At 40.0% G+C, this 26166-nt stretch overlaps 1 long non-coding RNA gene across 1 annotated transcript in view; it reads right to left on the bottom strand.

Annotated features, from left to right (window-relative positions):
- LOC113619646 (uncharacterized) overlaps positions 1 to 21445 on the bottom strand; it is a 55876-nt gene extending 34431 nt beyond the window's left edge. The window contains exon 1 of the long non-coding RNA XR_003432484.1: positions 21395 to 21445. This is a non-coding gene — a long non-coding RNA (uncharacterized LOC113619646). The remainder of the gene's footprint in view (positions 1 to 21394) is intronic.
- Between the last annotated feature and the right edge of the window lie 4721 nt (positions 21446 to 26166).

Raw genomic sequence — 26166 nt, forward strand, 5'->3', positions numbered from 1 at the left:
AGAGATCATACACATTTATTGTCCAAATTGAAGACTCAACAGTTATAAACTGGGACTGTTCTGGCAAACCAATTCATATCATCACTTTAATTATAAATTGATTTAAGAGATTCAGCTCTAACTGAATCTGGGTTTATGTTTTTCTTTACTGAGCCTCACCTCAGTGGCCTGCCTGAAACCTAAGTCCCTCCTGTACAGAGGCCCTGACTTGTTCTTGCTGAACTTCTCCTAGGAGGAAACCTGCCTTTCTGTATATTTGGATTCACATACTGCCCTCATTTCTGGGTAACCCACAAATATGCCCAGTCCCGTAGTCAGTCATAAGCCTCCTGATCCTCCTTCTACTAGACCAATTGGCCTCCTTCCCAGAGGCCAAAACTTCTCCTATATGTGCCCTATGCATGTGAGTGGTAATAATTTTATATTCTGCTTCTCTAGTTGATCTTGTCCCAGGGCAGTTAACCAGGGGCTTCCAGAAGAGATGGTATCTACAATCTTGAAAAAGCTACTTATTTGAGTTATATATCTTCTAATAAAACAAACTTATTATTCACATTAAGATAGTTTCATGTTTTACCAACACCTAAATATGCACTGAGTCAGCATCAGAAGGCTAGAGTTCACATCCAGTCTGCTCTATTAACTTAGACAAGCTACTTGACTTCTTTGAGACACATTCTCCCATTTGCAAAATAAAACAGTGCCAATATCATACAGTTGTTAGGAAAGAACACTGGTGATAGAACCTAGCTCAGTGTCTGATTTGTGCCAGAGGCTCAATATAGCTTGCTTGCTTTATAATTTTTTTTAAAGAACCTGAACTTGGCAGTAGTCATGAACAAGTACCAATATCATTTATTGAAAAGGCTGTCTTCTTCATTGTATATTCTTGCCTCCTTTGTCATAGATTAATTGCCCATGTAAGTGTTGGTTCATTTCTGGACTCTCCATTCTGTTCCATTGACCTATGTGTCTGTTTCTGTTCCATACTGTTTTGACTACTGAAGCTTTGTAGTATAGTTTGAAATAAAGGATTGTGATATCTCCAGCTTTGTTCTTGTTTCTCAAGACTGTTGTGGCTACTCAGGGTCTTTTGTGTTTCCATAGAAATTTTAGAATTATTCTAGTTCTGTGAAAAATGCCATTGGTATTTTGATAGGGATTGCATTGAATCTCTAGGTTGCCTTGGGTAGTATTGTCATTTTAACAATATTAATTCTCCCAATTCACAAACACAATATATATTTCATCTGTGACATCTTCAATTTCTTTCATCAGTAACTTATAGTTTTCCAAGAACAAGTTTTTTCCTCTTTAGTTAGATTTATTCCTAGGTAATTTATTCCTTTTAATGCAATTGTAAATGGGACTGTTTTCTTAATTTCTTTTTCTGATAGTTTCTTGTTAATATAGAAAGACAACAGATTTGTGTACATTAATTTTGTATCCTGAAACTTTACTGAATTTATTGATAAGTTCTAGAAGTTTTTTGGTGGCATCTTTAGGACTTTCAATGTAGAATATTATGTTGTCTGCAAACAGTGACAGTTTTACTTCTTCCTTTCTAATTTGTACTCCTTTTATTTCTTTTTCTTGTCTGATTGCTAAGGCTAGAACTTCTAAAGCTTTGTTGAATAAAATTGGCAAGAGCAGGCATCCTTGTCTTGTTCCTGACCTTAAAGGAAATACTTTCAGCTTCTCACTGTTGAGTATGATCTTAGCTTTGGGCTTGTCATATATGGCCTTTATTATGTTGAAGTATGTTCCCTCAGCCCATTTTGTTGAGTTTTTATCATAAATGGATGTTGAATTTTGTCAAAAGCTTTTTCTGCACCTGTTGAGATGATTGTATGGTTTTTATTCTTCAATTTGTTAATGAGGTGTATCACATGGATTTGTGGATATTGAACCTTCCTCACATCCCTAGGGTAAATACCACTTGATCATGGTGTATGATCCTTTTAATGTATTTTTGAATTCAGTTTGCAAATATTTTGTTGAGGATTTTTGCATCTATATTAATAAAGGATATTAACTTGCATTTTGTGTGTGTGTGATATCTTTTCCTGGTTTTGGTGTCAGGGTAATGCTAGCCTTGTAGAATGAGATCAGAAGCATTCCTTCCTCTGCAATTTTTTTGGAAAAGTTTGAGAAGGATAAATGCTAACTCTTAAGTGTTTGGAAGTATTCACCTGTGAAGCCTTCTGGTCCTGGACTTTTGTTTGGGAGTTTTATTAATAACTGATTCAATTTCATTACTGGTAATTTGTTCATATTTTCTGTTTATTCCTGACTCAATCTTGGGTGATTGTACATATCTAGAATTTGTCCATTTCTTCTAGGTTGTCCATTTTATTGGCGGATAATTGTTCATAGTAATTTCTTATGAAGCTTTGTATTTCTGTGGTGTCAGTTTTAACTTCTCTTATTTTATTGATTTGGGTCCCACTCTCTTTTTTCCTTGATGAATCTAGCTAAAGATTTACCAATTTTGCCTATCTTAAAAAAAAAAACCCAAGAAACAGATCTTAATTTCATTGATCTTTTCTTTTTTTTTTTAGTCTCAATTTCATTTATTTCTGCGTGGACCTTTATGATTTACTTCCTTCTATGAAGTTTAGGGTTTGTTTTTTCTTATTTCCCTTGTTACTTTAAGTGTAAAGTTAGGCTGTTTATTTAAGATTTTTCTTGTTTCCTGAGGTAGGCTTGTATTTCTATAAACTTCCCTCTTAGAACTGTTTTTGCTATATCCCAAAGATCTTGGATCATTGTGTTTTCATTTTCATTTGTCTCCAAGTATTTTTTTTATTTCTCCTCTGATTTTTCAATGGTTCATTCGTTGTTTAGTAGCATATTCTTTAGCCTCCACGTGTTTATGGTTTTTGCAGTTTTTTTCTTGTAGCTGATTTCTAGTTTCATAGCATTGTGGTCAGAAAATATACGTGATATGATTTTAGTCTTCTTAATTCTACTGACACTTGTTTTGTGGCCTGATACATGACCTATCCTAGAGATTGTTTTGTGTGTACTTGAAAAGAATGTATATTCTGCTGCTTTTGGATGAAATGTTTTATATATATATATCAATTAAGTCTATTTGGCTAATGTGTCATTTAAGGCCAGTGTTTCCTTATTGATTTTCTCTCTGGATGATCTGTCCATTGATATAAGCGGGATGTTAAAGCCACCTACTCTTATTGTGTTACTGTCAGTTTCTCCCTTTATGTCTGTTAATATTTGCTTTATGTATTTTTGTGCTCCTATTTTGGGCACATATATATTTACAATTTTTATATTTGCTTCTTGGATTGTTTTCTTTATCATTATGTAATGTCCTTCTTTGTCTCTTGTTATAGTCTATAGCTTTAAAGTCTATTTTGTCTGATATAAGTATTCCTACACTGGCTTTTTTTTTTTTTTTTTTCTATTTGCATGGAATATTTTCTTCCTTCCCCTCACTTTCAGTCTGTGTGTGGTTTTATATCTGAAGTGAGTCTCTCTTGTAGGCAGCATATATATGGGTCCGGTTTTCATATCCATTCAGCCGATCTATGTCTTTTGATTCAAACATTTAGTCCATTTACATTTAAAGTAATTATTGATAAGTATGTACTTATTGCCATTTTGTTCATTGTCCTTGGTTTGTTCTTGTAGTTTATTCTTATTCCTTTCATCTTCTTTTGCTCTCTTCCCTTGTGTTTTGATGACTGTCTTTAGTGTTATGTTTGGATTCCTTTCTCTTTTGTGTGTGTGTATCATAAGTTTTTGGTTTGTGGTTACCATGAGGTTTATATATAGCAATATAGATATGACTGTTTTAAGCTGCTGATCTCTTAAGTTTGAACACATTTTAATGACCCTGCATTTTTACTCTTCCTTCCCTCCATTTACTGTTTTGGGCATCATATTTTACATCTTTTTGTTTTGTGTATCCCTTAACTACTTATTGTGGATATAGGTGATTTTACTGCTTTTGTCTTTTACCCTTCCTACTAGCTTTATACATGGCTAATTTATAATACTACCTTTACTTTATATTTGCCTTTACCAATGAAAATTTTTCTTCTATAATGTTTATATTTCTAGTTGTGGCCTTTTCTTTTCCACTTAGAGAGGTCCCTTTAACATTTCTTATACAGTTGGTTTCGTGGTGTTGAACTCTTTTAGCTTTTGCTTGTCTATAACATTTTGGAGTTCTCCTTCACATCTGAATGATACCTTGCCAGGTATTCTTGGTTGTAGGATTTTCCCTTTCATCACTTTAAATACATTGTGCCACTTCCTTCTGGCATGAAGGGTTTCTGCTGAAAAGTCAGCTGATGATCTTATGGGATTTCCCTTTTATGTAACTTGTTCTTCCTTTGGTGCTTCTAGTATTCTCTCTTCATCTTTAATTTCTGCCATTTTAATTGTCTTGATGTGGTCCTCTTTGGGTTGATCCTGTTTGGGATTCTCTGTGCTTCCTGGTCCTGGGAGTCTGTTTCCTTTCCCAGGTTAGGGACCTTTTCAGCTACTGTGTCTTCAAATATGTTCTCTGCCTCTGTCTCTCTCTCTTCTCCTTCCTTCAGGGACCCCTATAATGCAAATTTTAGCATACCTGATGTTTCTTCAGAAGTCTCTTAAACTGTCCTCATTTAAAAAAAAATTTTTTTTCCTGTTCAGCTTGAATAATTTCCACTACTCTGTCTTCCAGTTCACTGATCCACTCCTCTATATCATCTAATCTACTGTTGATTCCTTCTAGTATATTTTTTATTTCAGTTTTTGTATTCTCCATCTGTTTGGTTCTTCATTATACTTTCTATATTCTGTTTATCAGGTAGATTACTAATCTCCACCTCACTTACTTCTTCTGTAGTTTTATCTTGTTTCTTTGTTTGGAACATATTCCTCTGTCACCTCATTTTGCCTAATTCACTATTTTTATTTCTAGGTATTTGGTAGGTTGGTTACATTTCCCAATCTTGGAGAAGTGGCCTTATGTAGAAGGCATACCATACATCCCAGCAGCACACTCTCCTATGGTCACCAGAGCTATATGCTCTAGGGGAGTTCTCTATATGGGCTCTATGGGTCCTTCTGTTGTGGCAAGCTGACTACTGTGGGCAGTCTTGCAGGTGTGTCTGGCTCCTGTTCCTGTTGGTTGCCAGGCCCTGCCTCATGTGGAGGCTGCCAGCCATTGGTGGGTGGGGCTGGTTCAAGATGTGGCTGGCTGTGGATCCCTGGGGGGTCCCAGTGCTAGTGCTGGCCCACTGGTGGGTGGAGCTGTGTCCTGGGGTGGCTGGTTGGAAGCATGTGTCCCAGATCTAGTGTCAGCCTGCTGGTGGGTGAGACCAGTTCTTGACGGCTCGCTATGGGGTCTGGGGTGTCCCAAAGCTGGTGTCAGCCCACTGATGAGTGGGACCAGATCCCAGGGCAGCTGGCTGAGGGGCCCAAGGTGTCTTGGAGCTGGTGTGTACCACTTGGTGGGTGGAGCTGGAGCCCAGGGGATCCTGGGGCTGGTGTCAGCCTGCTGATGGGTAGGGTCAGGGCATAGAAGATCCTGGGGCTAGTGCTGGCCCACTGGTAGGTGGAGCCAGATCTTGAGATGGCTGATTGCAAGGGCAGGGGTCCTAGATATAGTTGGCCTGCTGTTGCATAAGACTGGTTCCTAACATAGTTGGCTATGGGACCTGTGGTGTCCCAAAGCTGGTGCTGGCCTACTAGTAGGTAGGTCCTACCGAAGGGTTCTGAGGCTGTTGTCAGCCCACTAGTGGGAGGAACTGGGTCCTAGAGTCTCTGGCTGCAGTGTCTGGGTTTTCACAGAGTTGGTGTTGGCCCATTGGCGGGCAAGGCCAGGCCCTGGGCCCTCTGGTGGTTGGGGCCGTGTCCCAGGGCACCTGGGGTTTCAGGAGGTCCTAAGGCAGCCAACCTATTTTTGGTGAGTGGGGCTGTGTCCCCACCCAGGTAGCTGCTTGGCCTGAGGCATCCCAGTATTGGTGCCACAGGCTGGTGGGCAGGGCCAGGTCACAGGCTAATTAATAAGCTAGAAGGATTCCACAATGGCACTTGCCAGCATTAGTTTCCTCATGGTAGAAAGAGCTCCCAAATTTGGCTGCCACCGGTGTCTGTGTCCCCAGGGTGAGTTCCAGTCACCTCCTGCCTCTCTGGAAGGCTCTCCAATATCAGCAGGTGGGTCTGATCCAGGCACCTTTCAAATTACTGTTTCTTCCCTAGGTCCCAGAGCATGTGAGTTTTTGTGTGTGCCCTTCAAGAGTGGAACTTCTATTTCCTATAGTATTCTGGCTCTCAAATTAAGTCCCACTGATCTTCAAAGTCAAATGTTCTGGGGCTCATTTTCCCAGTGCAGGACCCTCAGGCTGGGGAGCCTATTAGGGGCTCGGACCCCTTGCTCCTTGGAGAGAACCTCTGTAATTGTAATTATTCTCCTGCTTGTGGATCGCCCACCAAGGGTATTTATCTTGACTGTACCACATCTCCACCACTCCTACCTGTCTTGTGATTCCTTCTTTATATCTTCACTTGTAGAAGGTCTTTTCTGCTAGTCTTCAAGTCTTTTTCATCAATAGGTTCTCTGAAAATAGTTGTAATGTTGGTGTGCCCATGGGAGAAGGTGAGCTCAGGGTCTTTGTACTGTACCATCGTGGCCACTCCCATGCATCTGTTCTTCTCGATTGCTTAGCTGGATTCATGCCCAAAACCCAGTAACCAAATGTGAACCCTAGAGTGTTGGCGCCCAGGGGTGTGGCAGGTACACAGAGGGCAAAAGCATATTGCTGGTAGCCTGATCCTCTTCACATCTACTGCACTGATACAGATACATTTAGTTCTTCCTCCAACCAAACGCATGCCTTATTGTCCTGAACCACTGGGCTCTACATGTCCCCTCAGCAAATCCAGCCCCTAAGTGCAGAGCCCAGGATCATAACCTAAATTCCACTTTGCTTTGGATTGTGTTTGCCATAGCAGTACCACATCGTGGCAGATCATCACTGCCTTCGTTATTATCTTGGAAGTGCTATATCTGCTAAAGGGAACTTTCATTTCCATAGAACTTTGGCTTCTTTAATATACCTCACAATAGAAAACAACCAGTGTTATAAGACATAGCTTCCTTTCCCCTGGAGCCTGATAGCCTTTGAATTTCAGTCCATAAGGTGCTGCTCCATTCTCTGGGGCCAACCTTGTACTTGGATAGCATGGTGGTAGTGAGGAGTATGGTTTATAATGAACATTAACTACACATATGATCTGTCTTTCTGATGGCCCTCTTCTTCCCTTGGGATTCCCAGGATTAAATTAGATGAAATGATTTTGAAGGAGAGTTAATAAAAAGAGAACTGAACTGACAAGGGGCTATAAACTTTGAATGGTGCCAACAAATCACTTATACCCATCCAAGTCATTCTACACCCCCCAATGCTCTAGCCCTTGTCTCCTGTTCCAGGGACCAGATTCACCACACTGAATAAAGGAAGCAACAGTTACCCCAGGACACCTTCTTCACAAGGAGCACACACCAGTCCTTTACATTACCTGATCTTTTCTTGATCTTCACAGAAAATAGCATAGAAGTAAGTAAAGCGCACTTCCTGAGAAATAAGATTAGTATCAAATTAGAGGTTTCAGGCAGGTGAAAAACCTGCCCATATTCCATCTTTAACCTCATATTTTCACACGTATGACTCTAGGAACACATAAGCTTATGTACATATTCATTGTACATAATGCTTTTACTTGATCTTTCCCAAATTTTATAATACACTTACTCCCAGAGAGCTGAACCACAAAAGGTAACTAAACTTTTTTTTTTTTAAGAAGATGTTGGGGGTAGGAGTTTATTAATTAATTTATTTTTGCTGTGTTGGGTCTTCGTTTCTGTGGGAGGGCTTTCTCTAGTTGTGGCAGGTGGGGGCCACTCTTCATCGCGGTGCGCGGGCCTCTCACTATCGCGGCCTCTCTTTTTGTGGAGCACAGGCTCCAGACGCACAGGCTCAGCAGTTGTGGCTCATGGGCCCAGTTGCTCTGCGGCATGTGGGATCCTCCCAGACCAGGGCTCTAACCCGTGTCCCCTGCATTAGCAGGCAGACTCTCAACCACTGTGCCACCAGGGAAGCCCCGGTAACTAAACTTTTACTTTGTTCTCCAGAAAAAAAATCCGTAACTTTCCTTACGAGGTCTGAGTTGCCCACTAAGAACCCATTGTCACATGGTTGAATCCATTTTATTCAATGTCCCACTCTCTATCTGCCTGCCTGCTAGGAAACTTCCTTCCTGTCTCATTGAGGCTCACAGTGACTCCATGGATCTTAAAATCAGCTTGGGTCTTTGATAATATTTGTGGCCTGAATCTACTTTCACAAGAACCTGTAGGTGTATCCTTCTAATGACTTGGGCTTGTCTTGAAGTTCCAAAACCCAGTCTTTGCTAAATCTGGAATAACAACCTGATCCTGTCAGCCTAAAGCCACAGTCATGATAATCAAAGCCACTTCTCTTTTAGGTTGTGGGACATGGACCCAGAATAATGATATAGTAGCAGTGGTAGGCACAGAGCTGGATCCCACTTCAGCAAGTCTCCTGAGAACAGCATCCTCTGGCCAGATCCACTCCTAAAATTTGCAGAATAAAGTCCCCAGGATAGAGTTCTAGAGTTAAAGACCAGGATACTTATTCAGAAAGGTAGAATATCAGGTCCATGAGATGGGAAACTTCTTTCCTACTCACTGCCATCTCCCAATGTCTAGTCCAGGGGTTGGCACTTAGTATTTGTTCAATAATACTTGCATGCACAAATAAAAAGAATATCTGAAAGAGTTATAAGTTTGAAAAAGAAAATATAAAACACGAAGTATAACAAAGGAATTTAATTTCTTTTATTTCAAGAAGAGAAAAAATTAAGTGAAATTTACATTAAAAGAGTTGAAGGACTTAATTAGAGAGGGACTATAAGGAGCAGTATTAAATAGTATAAACAATTTGATACAGACTGCTGCCTCGGTTCAAATCCTGGCTTTGACGTTTACCAGCTATGTCGATGTGGCAAGTTAGTTTGTCTCTCTAAGCCTCAATTTTCTTATCTGTAAGATGGGAATAATAATAATACCTGCCTAATGGAAGTGTTGTGGAAGTTACATGAGTTAATTTATGGAAATGATATAGTACCCTGGCTACAGAGTCAGCCCCCATCATCGTTAGCCCTTATTAGGAGTAATATAATACTATTATAATCTTGTGTGCCAACACCAGTTGTTTGCTGATGGCTTCCTAGAGGGCTGTGTGGAAGAGTGTATCCACTGAGCACCTAAGCTTGGAGGGAAAAAAGTGTTATGTCTGCTCTGGAAGCAACTTGAAGGAGTAGTTGATCACATGCCATATATTTGCAGTTCTTGATCTGGCCTGTACATTTCTCAAACATGGAGACTGTGCTTATTCATCTCTGTAACCCCAGTACGTGGCAAAGTATTTGACACATACTGGTTCTGTCAGTAAATCTTTTTTCAAGTGTTCAACCTTGTCATTGGCTGGCTAATATCTTTTCTCTGCTGTAATTCCATATGATGGATCATTGCATTGATAACATTATAGTCGCATAGTAAATACTGGAGCAAACTCTGGTCTCAGTCAAGTGGTGGTGGTATATTAAGAATGAACACAGGCTCCATCAAAAATGTTCCACATTCCATAAATTCAGTACATTCCAAGAGGGATTAATGCTATACCAGGATTCCCCCACATGGTACCACATGTGGACATTCTGTTGATTTATGTGTGTCTCTCTCTTCAAAAGTCCTTTTTTCAACCTCATTTAAAATCTTATATAAAAATTTTTTGAGAGTATTGCGGTCTTGTAGCAATAATCTGGCAATGACTCACCTCCATTTCACAATTAAATACTGTAAAAAGCAACACCCGGATCGTGCCAATAAATTCCTCAGCTGTCTTCTCTATGACTTGTTGAAATAGCAGTGGCTTTTTCTATCATCAGCACATAGATAATTGAAGACTCAGCAAGCAGTCCAGTTTTTAAAATATTATACAGCACCAGAATAATAGAGCAGAACTCAAGTTACTTTGGTTTTTATCTCTAAATATAAATTTCAGATTACTTCAAAACATACAAGTATTCCTAACATACTACTAGGGTTATAGAAGGAAGAATAATCCTAATAAGAAGTCCTAGGAAAGAGAGAGTGTATTTAGAAATGAGATGGTGTTCAGTAAACAAAGGTCAAAGTGAATTGGGATAACACCATGGCTTTGGATTAATGTGAGGATTGCTCTTAGTCTTCTCAGAGAAGAATGGATTACCTACAAGTCTGGACTGCCATGCTTAGGATTCAGCAGGGACAGCTGGTTACATATTCAGGATAGGGCAGGTAGGGTAGGTCTAGGGACCTAAGCTCTGGAATTGTGACAATGGGGAAGGATAGGAATAGGATGAAAGAGGAGGGCTAGCCCAGTTGCAGTTGATGAAAGGAGGTGGGATATAACAGATAAGGGATGAATATTCACACAGAAAGTCAGCAACTCTTAGTCTTGTAACCGAGTAATCGTCTTCACACAGCCCCACCTTCTTGGGAAAAAATTGTACTCAGAAAATAAAAAATTTTGATCAGAGGGTTTATGAGGTTAAGCACAAAATTAGCATGAAGTCACTGATTGGGACTTACTAAGGTGTATCTCTTATTTCACAGTAGCGTATCTATTTTTAAGAACTATTTAATTCAGAAATATTTAGATAAAGGATATGTTGATAAAACTAATAAAACTCTACAACTGCTGGTGAAAGCAGATTTTTAAAAATCCTGGGTGATATAGCTGTTTAACCTGTCCTCTTCAGCAATCTAGAACAAAATAACATAAATTCTAGCTTCAAAGAACAGAGAATTATTACTCTTTGAAAGATAGAGAAATTCTGAAAACAAAACAAAACAAAACAAACCTCTCATGGCTTTCATCTAGATCCAGAGGAAGTATGAGGGTCCCTAACTATGAGAAAGACCAGTCTTTTTCAAGAAGAAATAGAACCATTTGAGTTAAAGTCAGATGAGGCTACAGCATAGAATAGTCCTGCCCTGGATACCCTACTTAAAATTGCAAACACCCCTACCCTGGAACTTCCAGTCCTCTTCACTTTGCTCTATTTGTTTTTTCCCATAGCACCGACCTCCTTCTAACAGACTATATTTACTTTTTATTGTTTGTCTCACCTCACCAGAATGTAAGCTCTCGAAGGGGTAAGGATTTTTTGCCAGTTTTGTTCACTGATGTAACTCAGTTTCCTAGAACAGTGCCTACCTAGTACAGGGTAGATGATAAATAAATATGCGTTGAATGTTTATTCAGTGAATCTTATGTAAACAGAACCAGAAGTATACCAAGTAAGGAAGGTCGCATCAGCATGTTAAGGGTATTAATGATTCAAACCAAGTTATGGGGAAATAGTGAAATATCTAACAGAGATGGACCAAGGGTTGAAACTCAGTGAGCCTCAGGTTTATGAGCTGCTCTGAAGCTTTGAAGCCAGAAGCAAGTCAGCATGAGTGGGTGTCCAGATGACTCCTGACCCTGGGAGACACTGTCAGCTACCTATCTGCTTTCCATTCCCCACCCTTAATTGCCATTGGAAACCCTGTTTTGTTTATAATGACATTATACACAACTGTGGATGGGGAACCATTAATGGGTCGAAGCCAACTATGACCATTCTTTTCCCTTTTTCTCAGCCTTTCCATCCAGGCCAGTGAGAACTTAACAGGAAGTCAACTAGGCATTTCTGAAAAATAAAAATGAGTTTTTCTGATAGAGACATAAATGGTTGCCATGGTTCTTCCCTCTTCTTCCTTCTTCTGAACAAAGGGCATAAGAAATGGACCTGCACAAGCCCATGTCATGTGTCTGAGCGACAGTCAAGAGAACTTCATGTTCATCGGCCTTTACCTCATAGACACTGAACCAACACTAACAAGTGTCTACCTCAGGATCTTTTATTAAGTAGGAATTACCCTATTTTTAAAGTCCATTCTACTGGTCATTTACCTGTTTATTCCCAGATTTACTTCACATCTTTCTCTGTAATTGATAGAAGATAAATTTTCTTGGCAGTTTATGTCCAACTAGGTATAGTCCATTGGCAGCATTAGCAAGAGACTGGAGATTGAGAGGAAAGGAGAAGCCAAGGAATTACTCCTTTTCCTTTGCTTCAGGCAGTATCTCCAGCATTGGCTGTGTCGCCTCCATATCTCAATTCCTGCTGACAACCCCTCTTCCATGGTCCCATCTTCCACCAAGCAGCCATCCTGTAGATCTGGCTCCATGTGGCAATGACTCCTATGCTCCAGTAAACATCATCTTCTTTTGTCCCTGCATCCCTGTGAGTGGTAATGTCTTCCGCTATAAGTAATCTTTGAGTTGCTACTCTTTGAGATAAGTTATTTAGCTTCAAAGCTTTTCCAGCCCCTTTGTAACTAGTTCCTTGTATTAAATTATTAATATTGAACTACCTAGCATGGACTGGGCTTTCCTGACTGATGTAGCACCTTAGCTGGATTTTCCTTTACTTGACAAGTCACTCTCTGAATTGATCCAAACCTTAAGAAATAATTAAAACTTCTTTACCTTGTGGACTGGTAGATTTGAGTAAAGTCCACCTTCCACCTTCCTTTTTAATATATATGAGAACCACACCAAGTTGTTGTCTTTACTCTGTCCCTGCCCATACTGAGGCCATAGTCACCCTGTAAACTTCATGGCCACTCTCTGCCTGAGATCTGAGGATTACTCCAAAATGTGATTTTCCCACACTATACTTGGAACATTCTTTCTTATTGATCTCCAACTCATTCCATTCCAATGGGTCTGTACCCTGATTCACCCTCTCTACCAAGCCTCTTAAGATTGATAACACACTTAGATTGTCCACATGTCTTCTCAAGATTTACTTCCCCAGCTGCTTCCTTGGGTATGCTTACCTTTAGCCATAAAGCAAATGATGTACTGCTCTGCATTCAACCAATGGTCTCTAGGAACCAAAAGCAGCCTGGGCCTAAGAACCTCTGGAAATAAACCCTGCAGAAAGATCCAAACTGTGTATGTGTATATGTGTGTGTGTGTGTGTGTGTGTGTGTGTGTGTGTGTGTGCGCGCGCGCGCATATGTAGTACAGAATGAATTTTAAAGTTCTTTCTGCTAACGGGTAGAGGGCAGGATGGAAATTTTGGAAAATAAACAAATTCATTATTTCAACCAATATATATTGAGCTATACTTTGTGCTTAGCCCTCTTCTGTATGTGAGGGATATGGCAGTCAACAAGGCAGGAAAAACCCTGTTCTCTGTCCTCCTAGAGCTGCTTCTGACTTTTCAGAATGGCATAGAGAGCCTACAGCCAGCAGAGTATGTCATTAAGGTCATTAAGGCAATGTTTTCACAAGACACACATCAAAGTCTTGATATCAAAAGGAATAACTTTTCATTCTATATGATTAGATTGTGTTGTCTTCCACCAAAATGAGTGCTCATGCTGGCAAGGAGTGCTTGCTTCTAGGGCAAAACAGCAAGAAAATAAACCAGCACTCAGGTGATAAGTACACCAAAATGAAACGGAACACCCCCATTTTGCTCCTCTCATTGACTAGAATTCAAACCCTCCCCCTCGTATAGTCAGCAGTACCTGAGTTGAAGGGCATCAGCATACAGTCCAGGACTGAGACACCTAGAGCATGCTGAATGCAAGAAGGGTTTGGGCAGTGAGGAGAAGGGTGACAGAATCTCTTTCTTATCTAGGGAGAGTAGAACCATCAGAGGAGAGGGAGACACACACACACACAGAAAGACAGACAAAGACAGAGATGGGTCTGGTGGTAGCAAGAGAGATATTGTCTTCATGGAACTCCCTACTTTTGAATGCTTGAATGTGTCAGAAAAGCAGCTACATCTGAAAAGATGCTCTTTATGGTTTCATTTAGTACTAACACTCCACAATTCTAAGATCTAAAGCAAGATGGGAAAAAAGCCCTAAATTCATTATTTGGATTGTATCATATTTGATAAGGCTCAACACTTCTTAAGGAAGATGTAATGTATCTTTACTAGTGTTCCTAAAGAAACAAAAAATGCACTCTAGTTTTCAAAAGCAGTAGTAAATTTCAATGTCTTATACTTCTCAAGAAAGATCTGAGTTTAGTCAACACTACCAGAAACTGGTGTCTATAATCAACATAAAATTTCCTTCTAAAAGCAAAAAGTAGTGTCTGCGTTAAACTGAAGTGAGCTCTTCGAAATATTCTAACAATACTAACTTAACTTTAATGATCTGGTTTAACTTTCACATCCACCCTATGAGGTAGATAAAATTTGAAATCCTATTCATAGGTGTGGAAATTGGGACTTGGAAAACCTGAGTAACCTGTTCAAAGTTACCTGGCCATTCAGTGACAGAGCCTGGATTGGAACTTGCACATCTTGGTTGCTGTCCATTTTTTCCACTATCCTGTAGTGCATCAGATAGACTAGAGGATTTCATAGTAACAAAGGAATAAGAAAAATCTTGAACTCAGCTTGCTTTAATAATCTTGAAGGAAGCTTCAAGTGTTCCAGGAGCTAATGCAAAGGCACTTGAAGATGGTCCCCACACGCATTCTGCCCTTTAGTGAGCTGATCAGGTGCAGCCTCATGGAACTAGTCTGAGAGAATGCTGAAGAGCTTTCAGTTTTCAGGGCCCTTGTTTCCAAGTTGTTTGCGTTAGGAGATAAGTAGCAACAAAACTATGCCTATCACTTCTTACAGAATCCTTACTCTCTTTTTTCACATCCCTTCATCCAGTTTCCAAAAGGAAATACAAGGGACTTTACCATCCTCACTCAGTGGCCCCATCACAGGGAGCCTTTGTAGTCCACAAGCATAATTGTCCTTGATCAGTTATTAGAACAGATCCAGTTTCCACATCTTTGTGAACACTGCTGCTGACTGCCTTATCAGAGGGGCAAGAATTAGGCGGCATAGCCCACAAGTTTATTTTTCTTAGTTAAGCCAGACAGCAGTCTGGGGCTGGGGTGGTGAGTGGAAGGAGGTAGAAGACCACAAAAGAAAGGGGAGAGAGAGAGAGAATAGCTGCACTCAGCTCTAGGGGGCCTGGGTATTTTTGTTATTTTCTAATGCCTGTGAATTAATAGCCGTTAATGGAATTTTGAGTTCAGCTGATTCCAGCAGTGTTGAATCTACAATGAAGAAGATCAGTCCTATTCTAAATTCCCAAACTCCTACCTACAGTACATTTCCCCAAACCTTATCAGGGCCTCCAACAAAGTGATAAGTGCCACAGGTTAGATTGACAGGTTAGATTGGTTCACAAACATTAATGTGGAACTTGACAACAGTGGTTCTCAACTTGACTTGCATATAGGAATCTCTTGAGAGCTTTAAAAACTACTGATGCCCCAGATCCAGCCCCAGCAAGCATTTCTGATTTAGTTGAGTTCAGTAAGACTGGGGACAGAATTTTAAAACTCCTCCCAGGTTTTTTTAGTTGTAGACAAGACTGCAATCCCCCTGCTGTAGAACACCATATCTGAGGTCCAGACCCTCTGCCTGCATATCAGAGGATTCTGCAGGGCAGGGTTAGGTAGGGTGCCAGTGAACATAGTCTTGGCCATGTGAGGCCTTCTGCAGTTCCACAAATCCTCTTCTTTAAATGATGACTGGGGCTTGAAAATAGAAGTCCACCCTAGCATACCCACAAGCTATACTTTCCAGCAATACTGAACCTCACAGATTTGAGTCAAAACTTCAAAGACTAATCAAAGTCTCTCCATCCTGCCAACCAACAGGTAGAATTATTGGGCCAAGGAAGAACCCCTCTTGATCTTCTCTTTGCTTCCAGGACATGATTTTCAGTCAAACTAAACTTACACTTAACCCAAACATGAGAATACATCTTCTGCCCCATAATTCAGGTTGACCTGGAAGATATACTATCTATTCCCTTATTTTGTGCCAGCCACATGCATCTGACTCTCAGAGGAGTAGGAATGGGACAAGGACTTCAAATTTCTCAGAATTAGAAGTATATCCAATTCACCTTTAAAGGTTTGCTGAAATCATGCACGTAGCAAAGGGCCTATCATTTCTCCCTGTAGTGCCCTTAGGAATATGTGAGTAATAAATTTATTGCCCATGTTACATGGAAGTCCTTTGTGGACTTTTCCAGAGTCTCAAATCTAATCACAGTTAAGCCAGTAAAGGGATTACAGCCTTATCGGGAGTTTATTTTGCAAGGCTGCCACATAGCTCTGCCAGGATCCTGTTTTTCCCACTATGCTGAGCTCAAAGATCCCATTAAATAAAGTTGAACTCTTCAGTTATGCAGAAATATAAACAGGCTGCTCAGTGTGATTTGGAGTTATATTTTCACTTGGAAAAAGATAATGTTCAAATACTAAACAGTGTTGACCCCCATAACTCAAAAATCTGGATGCGATAGAAGAAGAAATTCTAAAATTTCTCCAGTGAAAAAAAGGCACTACATATTCAAAACACAGGCATACACACACACACACACACACACACACACACACACACACACACACACACACACACAGGCTTTGCCATTTTCTGTATCCTAGCCATGGAGTCTACTTGATAATCGATGGCTGAAGAGTTTCTCAGTGGATAAACCATTAAGGACAGCATATACCCATTCATAGCATGGGACAAACCCAGTAGAAAACTTTGTAGAATCAAGTCTAAACCATTCGTCTGATACACAGCTAGTTCAGCCTAATCTGAGCATATGGTATTTTGTAGGCTTAGTAACAGTGTAGCTTGAGAAAGATAGTACAGATAGGGTTGGACATTTCTACTATGTAGGTTTCTGTAGACTAAAAATCTAATACTTGGTCCTAGGTAAGCCAAACTAGTAGAATAAAAGGTCCCTGTCCATATACAATTAGATCCAATCAACCACTTTAACCATAACAAATAATTCCCATTTCTATGTAAAATTGTGAACTGAAATGCCAAAGAGTAAATCTATTGTATATCTCAGAAATCTGTACACTATCTTTCTACTGACAGATAGGAATTCGAGCCACATCTCCTCAGGTGCATTTCTGACAGTGCAATGAGGAGTGATTTAGGAGGAGATGATGGAAATGAAAGAGGGTTATGGGATTTACTCTTCTGAAAGGACATTGATAACCCTATTCCACATTGCATTTTTGTTCACTCACGTTATGGCTATAAAAGCAGCACGGTTGAGCCTCTGGCTATAACTGCCACATAACTGAAGAGATTGTATTTTCCAAAATGGCTGCAAAAATATCTCCCATCCTTCCTACTCTTCTACTATGTGGTATTGCCACTCCCCACATCAAGAGGAGAGTCTAGTTCCCTTTTGTTTGAATCTGAGCAGGGCTTGTGGCTGCTTCTACTGGTAAAGTATGGCAGAAGTGATGCTGTATAACTTCCAAGACTGGGTTATACAAGGCAATGTAGCTTTTGTCTTGTTCACCAGCACACTTCCACTTGGAGCCTGGAACTGCCAAGTAAGGAGTTCACCTACCATGAGTTCACCATGCTGTCAGGAAGCCAAACCACATGAAGGCCATAAGAAGGTGCTGCGTTCAACAGCCCCAGTGGCATTCTCAGCAAACCGTCATTACCAGCTGCCAAACCTATGAGTGCATCCTCTTGATCATCCAGCCCAGTCTAACCTTCAGATGACAGCAGCCCCAGTGAATCTGATTCCATCTGCCTGAGAGACCCCAAGCCAGAACCATCCAGCCAAGCTCCTCCAAAATTCCTGATGCAAAAGATAACGAGTAAAACAAAATGGCTGTTTTAAGCCACTAAGTTTGGGGGTAATTTGTTATGCAGCAATAGTAGCCAAAACAGAATTATTTCAGAGTTAACCTTTACTTCCTACTATTCAGACTGCTTCAGAATCTAAGAAAATCAGAAGTTTCTGACCACCTTCAGGAAAGGAGTATCTTTTCTGAGGCACTTGACCTTGAACTTTCTAGCACTCTGGAGTTCCTAGAATTTGCTAACAGCTAATGGCCTTGACAAGCAGTCATGTAATGTAATCAGGCAGAGAAGATTATATTTACAAGAACTCTTCTAAGAAAAATTGTTCCATATATTTAGGAAAATACACTTTGATCAACTCATGGTAGAAACGAGATGAGAGTAGGGTGGAGTGAGACATTCTGTTCATGTTCAAGTAGTAATAAATAGTTGCTAAATTTTCTTCTAAGGGGGAAGGTTGCTATTCATAGCAGACCCTTTTGCTTTGTTGAATACCTAGCTGAGTAGTGATTGCAAGTTTAGGAAAAGAACTGAATAACTCAGCAAAATAGAGGAAACTGGACCATGTTTAGGAAAAGTGAAAAGGAGAACACCCTGTTTGCTCAGTAGCCGAAATGAGAACTTTGGGGAACAGAGATATTCAACAATATTTTGAAAGAGTCTGCTATTGAATGTGTAAGGGAAACTTTATCCTCTGTCATTCTTACCAGAATTTCAGTAAATATTACATTGCTTAATCATTCTCTTATTGCAAGTGGTTTAGAGAAATATGGAAATATTGAGGTTATCAAGATTAAAAAAGACTACATATAAGGACCAGCAGATATCTAGGTTACCCACATACTGGTAAAAATGTAGCAGGGACAAAACATTTTTTTGAAAAGGGAAAGAAAACTGCCAAAATAGTTAAGCTATCACCCAGTCATGGAAAGCCCATTTTAAAGGAAGAGTTTTATACACACACTGTACCCTAAAGACTGAGAGAGAGAACAGGCACACTCAGCGCTCAGGCACATTCTTAAGCACTGAATTTTTTTTTTTCGGTACGCAGGCCTCTCACCATTGTGGCCTCTCCCGTTGTGGAGCACAGGCTCCGGACGCGCAGGCTTAGCGGCCATGGCTCACGGGCCCAGCTGCTCCTCGGCATGTGGGATCTTCCCGGACCGGGGCACGAACCCGTGTCCCCTGCATCGGCAGGCGGACTCTCAACCACTGCGCCACAGGGAAGCCCTTAAGCACTGATTTTTATTTTCTTCCCCTGATGCTAATGGTTGTTTTGTTTTAAAGGAGAAGAAACTTGTGGGAAAAGTTGGTCTGTGGATATACAGAAAGGGTCATATCCCAGAGTCCCATAAAAATGGCCCAATGTTTTTACCAACTCTTGTTATCTCTTTCAACCCTTTCAAAATTTTGTTTATTGGTCCCGCTTTTGAGGAATAAGCTCTAATGTGATTCTGATCTGATGAACAAATATACACTAACTTGTTCATAACTGGTAATAAGTGAATGTAGTTTATGTATTTGCATTTATAACCTATGTGAACTTTACCCCACAATCTTGCATATGAGAAAAGAGTACCATTTTTTCACTTTCTTCAAATTAAATCCAAGTTTGAGCCTCTTTCCTCCTGCAGTTGTAGAAAAATTCGACTTCTATCATTATTGGGATTGGTAGAGAGAAGTCTTCTCCTTCTTAGATTCCATCTATAATCTAGGAACCTGATGTGGTTCCTGAAAATAGATGGAAAAGTCACCGGCCTTCAGTCCGTCCTACCTGCTGATACACATTGTACATATTTCATTGCTCTTTGGAGTCTGGTGGCTCCAAAATTTCCTCTGCTGTGTGTAGGTAGAGAGAATGTACCTAAGGCAGGGGCCCTGTGCTAGTGTCCAGCCTCCTTAGGTGCAGCTTTCCTGCCTCCCACCTGTGGGAGGTGCGGGTGCGGGATTCCCAACACAGAGTTCCATTCTCTCCAATTTTGAGGAGTCTTCCTTCTGAAAGGACACTCACTTCTCTCCATTTCCCTAGTATACTGTCAGCCCTCTGTATCCACATGTTCCTTTTTTGTGGATTCAACCAATTGCAGATGGAAAATACTTGAAAAAAAATCCCGAAAGTTCTAAAAAGCAAAACTTGAATTTGCTGCACCAGCAAATATTTACATAGCATTTATATTTTATTACATATTATAAGTAATCTAGAGGTGATTTTTAAAAAATACGGGAGAATGTGCATAGGTTACATGCAAATACTCCGCCATTTTATATAAGGGACCTGAACATCCACAGATGTTAGTATCTAGTTGCAGGTCCTGGAGCCAATCCCCCACAGATACTGAGGGATGACTGTAATCCTCTCAAGGAGATCAGCCCTTGGGGACATAAAATCTGGAAAGAGCCAATGTCTATAGTCAGTTTTATTTCCTGAACCCACAACACAATCCTCCCCTGAAGCAAGGGAGAGACTCAGAGGGCAAAGCTACCTTCCTGGGAAAGTTACAGAAAAACATACCGCAAAAGGAGAACACAAAGTAATGTTTCAACAGAACACTCAAACATGTATTCGACAAGATACTTCAGAAGGAGTAATATTTTTACCCAAAGGCATGGGACTTTTAAAATGGGTCCTTTAGCACTCTTCAGGTCTGGGAAAGGTCCCTCTCCAGGAAGGCTCTGCCCAAGCACAAAGAATTTGAGGAAATTCTGAGTTTAGGGGCCTTGGGTGCAGCCCTGAATCACCTCTGGGCAGTAAACATCAGGAAGACATTTTCCAGCTCCAGCCTCCACCTCCAGGAGAATGTCAGCAATAATTCTGGGTGTGTTACCCAAAGGCAGGCCTTGCCCTAACTGACTCCTGCCAGAAGCAGCTGCCTTTGGAAACAGCAGAAATAGCTTTCTGTGTTAGGAGGAAGCAATAGGAACCCTGGTGTTGAGCAGACCTCACACTTCCTTCTTACCACTAGTTTACAGGCAGCATGGTGTAGGGAAAATGAGGTCAAGGAGCTGTCGCCCTCTCTATAGGCCTGGGTGACTAGGGAGATGATCTTCAGAAACAGATTCCTTGATCACTTCCCATGGTACCCATAAGACTTTGACTCTGACACATGACTTCAGAGGGGGTCTGCTGAAACCCCCTGTTAACCTTCTAAGAATGGCAAACTTAGAAGTCCAAAAGGATATAGATTTTCATATCCAAAATAAGAGGTATTATAGCAAAGCACAGGTTACATTTCCATAGGACATTTTTTTTTTTTTTTTTTTTTTGCATTTCACTTAGATCAAGAAAAATCAAATCCCATAACTGCTGGGTGGGTGACTCACAGACCGGAGAACACTTATACCACAGAAGTCCACCCACTGGAGTGAAGGTTCTGAGCCCCATGTCAGGCTTCCCAACCTGGGGGTGGGGCAATGGGAGGAGGAATTCCTAGAGAATCAGACTTCAAAGGCTAGTGGGATTTGATTGCAGGACTTTGAACGGACTGGGGGAAACAGAGACTCCACTCGTGGAGGGCACACACAAAGTAGTGTGTGCATTGGGACGCAGGGGAAAAAGCAGTGACCCCAGGGGAGACTGAAGCAGACCTACCTGCTAGTGTTGGAGTGTCTCCTGCAGAGGCAGGGGGTGGCTGTGGTTCACCGTGAGGACAAGGAAACTGGCAGCAGAGCTTCTGGGAAGTACTCCTTGGCATGAGCCCTCCCAGAGTCTGCCATTAGCCCCACCAAACAGCCCAGGTAAGCTCCAATGTTGAGTTCCCTCAGGCCAAAGAACCAACAGAGAGGGAACCCAGCCCCACCCATCAGCAGTAAAGCAGATTAAAGTTTTATTGAGCTCTTCCCACCAGAGCAACACCCAACTCTACCTACCACCAGTCCCTCCCATCAGAAAACTTGCACAAGCCTCTTAGATAGCCTCATCCAACAGAGGGCAGACAGCAGAAGCAAGAAGAACTACAGTCCTGCAGCCTGTGGAACAAAAAACACATTCACAGAAAGATAGACAAGATGAAAAGGCAGAGGGCTATGTACCAGATGCAGGAACAAGATAAAACCCTAGAAAAACAACTAAATGAAGTGGAGATAGGCAACCTTCCAGAAAAAGAATTCAGAATAATGATAGTGAAGATGATCCAGGACCTCGGAAAAAGAATGGAGGCAAAGATCGAGAAGATGAAAGAAATGTTCAACAAAGACCTAGAAGAATTAAAGAACAAACAGAGATGAACAATACAATAACTGAAATGAAAACTACACTAGAAGGAACCAATAGCAGAATAACTGAGGCAGAAGAACGGATAAGTGACCTGGAAGACAGAATGGTGGAATTCACTGCTGTGGAACAGAATAAAGAAAAAAGAATGGAAAGAAATGAAGACAGCCTAAGAGACCTCTGCAACAATGTTAAACGCAACAACATTCACATTATCAGGCTCCGAAAAGGAGAAGAGAGAAAGGATCCGAGAAAATATTTGAAGAGATTATAGTCGAAAACTTCCCTAACATGGGAAAGGAAATAGCCACCCAAGTCCAGGAAGTGCAGAGAGTCCCATACAGGATAAAGCCAAGGGGAAACATGCTGAGACACATAGTAATCAAATTGGCAAAAGTTAAAGACAAAGAAAAATTATTGAAAACAGCAAGGGAAAAACGACAAATAACATACAAGGGAACTCCCATAATGTTAACAGCTGGTTTCTCAGCAGAAACTCTGCAAACCAGAAGGGAGTGGCATGGTATACTTAAAGTGATGAAAGGGAAGAACCTACAACCAATATTACTCTACCCAGCAAGGATCTCATTCAGATTCGATGGAAAAATCAAAAGCTTTACAGACAAGCATAAGCTAAGAGAATTCAGCACCACCAAACCAGCTCTACAACAAATGCTAAAGGAACGTCTCTAAGTGGGAAACATAAGAGAACAAAAGAACCTACAAAAACAAACCCAAAACAAATAAGAAAATGGTCGTAGGAACATACATATTGATAATTACCTTAAGCGTGAATGTATTAAATGCTCCAACCAAAAGACACAGGCTTGCTGAATGGATACAAAAACAAGACACATATATGTGCTGTCTGCAAGAGACCCACTTCAGACCTAGGGACACATACAGACTGAAAGGGAGGGGATGGAAAAAGATATTCCATGCAAATGGAAATCAAAAGAAAGCTGGAGTAGCAATACTCATATCAGATAAAATAGACTTTAAAATAAAGAATGTTACAAGAGACAAGGAAGGGCACTACATAATGATCAAGGGATCAATCCAAGAAGAATATGTAACAATTATAAATATATATGCACCCAACATATGAGCACGTCAATACATAAGGCAACTGCTAATAGCTATAAAAGAGGAAATCGACAGTAACACAATAATAGTGGGGGACTTTAACACCTCACTTAGACCAATGGACAGATCATCCAAAATGAAAATAAATAAGGAAACAGAAGATTTAAATGACACAATAGACCAGATAGATTTAATAGATATTTGTAGGACATTCCATCCAAAAACAGCAGATTACACTTTCTTCTCAAGTGCGCATGGAACACTCTCCAGGATAGATCACATCTTGGGCCACAAATAAAGCCTCAGTAAATTTATGAAAATTGAAATCATATCAAGCATCTCTTCTGACCACAATGCTATGAGATTAGAAATGAATTACAGGGAAATAAAAGTAAAAAACACAAACACATGGACGCTAAACAATACATTACTAAATAACCAAGAGATCACAGAAGAAATCAAAGATGAAATCAAAAAATACTTAGAGACAAATGAAAATGAAAACACAATGATCCAAAACCTATGGGATGCAGCAAAAGCAGTTCTAAGAGGGAAGTTTATAGCTACATAAGCCTACCTCAAGAAAGAAGAAAAATCTCAAATAAACAATCTTACCTTACACCTAGAGGAATTAGAGGAAGAAGAACAAACAAAACCCAAAGTTAGCAGAAGGAAATAAATCATAAAGATCAGAGCAGAAATAAATGAAATAGAAACAAAGAAAACAATAGCAAAGATCAATAAAACTAAAAGCTGGTTCTTTGAGAAGATAAACAAAATTTATAAGCCATTAGCCAGACTCATCAAGAAAAAGAGGGAGAGGACCCAAATCAATAAAATTAGAAATAAAAAAAGAGAAGTTACAACAGACACCACAGAAATACAAAGCATCCTAACAGACTATTACGAGCAACTCTATGCCAATAAAATGGACCACCTGGAAGAAATGGACAAATTCTTAGAAAGGTATAAACTTCCAAGACTGAACCAGGAAGAAATTGAAAATATGAACAATCAATCACAAGTAATGAAATTGAAACTGTGATTAAAATTTTTCCAACAAAGTCCAGGACCAGATGACTTCACAGGTGAATTCCATCAAACATTTAGAGAAGAGCTAACACCCATCCTTCTCAAACTCTTCCAAAAGATGGCAGAGGAAGGAACACTCCCAAACTCATTCTATGAGGCCACCATCACCCTGATACCAAAACCAGACAAAGATACTACAAAAAAAGAAAATTACAGACCAATATCACTGATGAATATAGATGCAAAAATCCTCAACAAAATACTAGCAAACAGAATCCAACAACACATTAAAAGGATCATACACCATGATCAAGTGGGATTTATACCTGGATTGCAAGGATTCTTCAATATATGCAAATCAATCAATGTGATACACCATATTAACAAATTGAAGAATAAAAACCATATGATCATATCAATAGATGCAGAAAAAGCTTTTGACAAAATTCAACACCCATTTATGATAAAGACTCTCCAGAAAATGGGCACAGAGGGAAGCTACCTCAACATAATAAAGGCCATATACGACAAACCTACAGCAAACATCATTCTCAATGGTGAAAAACTGAAAGCATTTCCTCTAAGATCAGGAACAAGACAAGGATGTCCACTCTCACCTCTGTTATTCAACATAGTTTTCAAAGTCCTAGCCACGGCAATCAAAGATAAAGAAGTAAAAGGAATACAAATGGGAAAAGAAGAAGTAAAACTGTCACTGTTTGCAGATGACATGATAGTATACACAGAGAATCCTAAAGATGCCACCAGAAAACTACTAGAGCTAATCAATGAATTTGGTAAATTTTCAGGATACAAAATTAATGCACAGAAGTCTCTTGCATTCCTATACACTAATGATGAAAAATCTGGAAGAGAAATTCAGGAAACGCTTCCGTTTACCATTGCAACAACAAGAATAAAATACCTAGGAATAAACCTACTTAGGGAGACAAAAGACCTGTATGCAGGAAACTATAAGATACTGATGAAAGAAATTAAAGGTGATACCAACAGATGGAGAGGTATACCATGTTCTTGGATTGGAAGAATCAATATTGTGAAAATGACTATACTACCCAAAGCAATGTACAGATTCAATGCAATCCCTATCATCCCAATGGCATTTTTTACAGAACTAGAACAAAAAATCTTAAAATTTGTGTGGAGACACAAAAGACCCCGAATAGCCAAAGCAGCTTTGAGGGAAAAAATGGAGCTGGAGGAATCAGACTCCCTGACTTCAGACTATAGTATAAAGCTACAATAATCAAGGCCATATGGTACTGGCACAAAAACAGAAACATGGATCAATGGGACAAGATACAAAACCCAGAGATAAACCCACGCACCTATGGTCAACTAATCTATGACAAAGGAGGCAAGGATATACAATGGAGAAAAGACAGTCTCTTCAATAAGTGGTGCTGGGAAAACTGGACAGCTACATGTAAAAGAATGAAATTAGAACACTCCCTAACACCAAACACAAAAACAAACTCAAAATGGATTAGAGACCTAAATGTAAGACTGGACACTGTAAAACTCTTAGAGGAAAACATAGGAAGAAACTCTTTGACATAAATCACAGCAAGATCTTTTTTGATCCACCTCTTAGAGTAATGGAAATATAAACAAATGGGACCTAATGAAACTTCAAAGCTTTTGCACAGCAAAGGAAACCATAAACAAGGCGAAAAGAAAACCCTCTGAATGGGAGAAAATATTTGCAAACGAATCAATGAACGAAGAATTAATCTCCAAAATATATAAACACCTCATGCAGCTCAATATTCAAAAAACAAAACTGAATCCAAAAATGGGCAGAAGACCTAAATAGACATTTCTCCAAAGAAGACATACAGATGACCAAGAAGCACATGAAAAGCTGCTCAACATCACTAATTATTAGAGAAATGCAAATCAAAACTACAATGAGGTATCACCTCACACCAGTTAGAATGGGCATCATCAGAAAATCTACAAACATCATATGCTGGAGAGGGTGTGGAGAAAAGGGAATCCTCTTGCACTGT

The sequence above is a fragment of the Aethalodelphis obliquidens genome, unplaced genomic scaffold, assembly GCF_003676395.1.
Source record: "Aethalodelphis obliquidens isolate GAN/ISIS:26980383/991018 unplaced genomic scaffold, ASM367639v1 scaffold1, whole genome shotgun sequence".
Lineage (NCBI taxonomy): Eukaryota > Metazoa > Chordata > Mammalia > Artiodactyla > Delphinidae > Aethalodelphis > Aethalodelphis obliquidens.